Source organism: Propithecus coquereli, unplaced genomic scaffold (assembly GCF_000956105.1).
Source record: "Propithecus coquereli isolate 6110/MARCELLA unplaced genomic scaffold, Pcoq_1.0 Scaffold251, whole genome shotgun sequence".
Classification (NCBI taxonomy): Eukaryota; Metazoa; Chordata; class Mammalia; order Primates; family Indriidae; genus Propithecus; species Propithecus coquereli.
In genome coordinates, this window is record NW_012148075.1 from 1,506,784 (window position 1) to 1,509,827 (window position 3,044).

A 3,044-nucleotide genomic window follows, 5' to 3' on the forward strand; every position below is an offset into this window, starting at 1 on the left:
GAGATTGTTATACACCTTTCATCTATGTGCACCAATTATTATCATTTTGTTCATTTGCTTTCTCTTTTTCTTTCCATATATATATACAAAATATCTATTGATGATTATTATTGGTAGCAGTAGTTTTGATAAACTATTTGAGAGTGAGTTGCAGATATGTAGCTTTACCCCTAAATATTTCAGTGTGTAGTTCCCAAGAACAAGGACATTCTCTTAAATAACCGCAGTACAATAACCAAATTCCAGAAACGTGACGTTGAAGCAGTACCATTACCTAACATACAGTATATATTCTGATTTCTCAAATTGCCCAGTCATGTCCTTTACAGTAATTGTCCCCACACCACCATTCTTGATCCAATCCATCATCACAAACTTTAATCTCCTTTAATCTGCAACAATTTCCCAGTGTTTTCTTTTTAAAATCTTTTATGACCTTAATACTTTCAAAAAATACATATCAGTTGTTTCAGTCATTGTCAAAAGGAAGACAGGCTTGACTCAATGCATTTATTGCCTTAATTTCCCCATTTTCAAGCCTGTATATGTACCTGAATTACATATATGTGGAAGGCACTTTCTATTTCCTACAGAGAGCTGTTTATTGAGGCAGCAAATATTTACTGGGTGCCTAATCCAACCCAGGCACTGTGCTAGGTGCTGGAGGCTGTGAACAAGACAGACAAGTAGTGCTTGTTCCAGATGTTAATACAGGCCATTAGCTAAAGGTCTTCTGGTTGCAAGGAGCAGAAAGCTACTCTAGCAAATGTAAGCAAAAATGGAATTTACTGGAAAGCTACTACTGGAAGAGTTAAACACTCAGGCCCTGGATGAGGCAGGACCAGACATTTATGGACCTTTCCCTTAGGGTGATGATGTCATTATGGTGACTCAGCCCCAACAAGTCCCAACTGCTGTGTTATGCAGTTCAAGTCTAAAGTTTCTGGGGAAAGATCCTGATCAGCCCAGCTTGGATGAGGTGTCTATTCCTGCCTGGTCCAATCAACCATGGCCAGAATGGCAGGCTCATTAGGCTCAATACGGCCAAGGAGGATCTGTCTCTGTATATCTGAGTCTTCCCAGAAACTGGGAGATTTTGTGAATGGAGCAGACACTCTAATTAGTTTCTATATTGTTGCTATAGTTTGTATGTTTGTCTCCCCAAACCTCAAACTGAAACTTGATCTCCAGTGTTGGGGGTGGGGTCTTCTAATGGGAGGTGTTTGTGTCATGGAGGCAGATCCCTCATGAATGGCTTGGTGCTGTAGTCTTTGAGGGTATGAGTAAGTTCTAGCTCTATTGGTTCTCTGGAGAGCTGGTTGTTAAAAAGAGCTTGGCACCTCCCCCCCCTTTTTTTAAATTTTTTTCCCCCTCTTTCTCTGTCTCTCTTGTTTTCTTTCTTACCATGTGATCTCTGCACATACTGCCTCCCCTTCACTTTCAGCTGTGAGTAGAAGCAGCCTGATACTCTTACCAGAAGCAGATGCTGGTGCCATGCTTCTTGCACAGCCTGCAGAACCATAAGCCAAATAAACCTCTCTTCTTTATACATTACCTGGCCTCAAGTATTCCTTTATAGCAACTCAAATTGACTGAGGCTATTATACAACCTTAACACTTAAATAGGTTCAGAGTTGATATTAAAAATATTTAAGAAGTGCTACGGCACAGGCATGACTATTCAGGACAAGTGATCGCTGTATCCCAGGAACAGGCTCTAGGAGGACCCTTGCTGGCCCAGGCGCTAACCCTCTAGCTATTAGACTGTGAAGAGATATGGGGCATCCCATGGGAGGGGCCAAAGTGGCCATGGAGAGGTGAGCTTTGGGGAATTTTCCTAGAAGCTCAGGTGCCCGAGAAGTGGACTCTCAGATGAGTATTCACATAGAAGTGATTTATTAAAGAAATGTTCCCAGGATGGCCACTAGAAAGTGGATGAAGCAGGACAGGAAGAGAAGGAAGTTAAGCAAGGATGCTGTATAGGGTTCTCCAGAGAACAGAACCAATAGGATATGTAAATACAGATAGATAGAGACAGATAGACAGATAGAGATAGAGATATATAGATGTATAGAGATACATAAAAAGATTTATTATAAGGAATTGGCTCATGCCATTATGGAAGCTGAGAAGTCCTATGATCTGCCTTCTACGAGCTGGAGATCCAGAAGAGAGGGTGGTATAGCTTCAGTCCAAGTCTGAAGGCCTGAGAACCAAAACTGATGATATATGTCCCAGACTGAGGGCAGAAGATCAATGTCCCAGCTCAAACAGGCAGGCAGGAAGCAAAAGAGGCAAATGGCTCCTTCCTCCATCTTTTTTCTCTATTCAGAACAAACAATTGGATGATGCTCTCAGCAGCCTGGAAGACGGATTCCATTCACACTGGGAGGGCCGTCTACTTTACTCAGTCCACCAGTTCAAATGCTGATCTCACCCAGAAACACCCTCACAGGTATACCCCATGTTTGACCAAATATCTGGGCACCCATGTCCCAGTCAAGCTGACGCTTAAAATTAACCAGCATAGGCTACTTTGAGTGCAATGACATTTACAAATAATTGATCACAACCAGTTACAGATTTCTTTGTTCCTTCTCTACTCCCACTGCTTCACTTGAATAGCCCAAAAAAAAAAACGTAATAATTAAGTCTGGTCTGATGGTAGTGGGCTATCAAAACTTATTAACATTAGTGTCACTAAAGTTGATATACAAGCCCCCACTGCTAAATTTGACTGGCTTTAAACAAAAATGTAACCATCACAGATGCTGTCTCAGACAAAGTCCCACAGAGGGTAGCTTTAGCCTGATCCCTCAGGGGAGCTCTGGAGTATAAGCTACGCTGCAGAGTTCTGCCAACCAGAGGCAAGAGAGTCAGGCCATCATGTCTCAGTACCTCTGAGTCACTGTTTAAGGGCCACAGTGGCCAGGGATATAAATCCCCAAAAACTTGTGGTTCTCTGTGCCTGTGGCTGAGCAGCTCTGGAGACCTGCGGGCAGCTCTCCTAAGAAGAGCTGCCGAAGAGCTACAGGTGCTGCTTT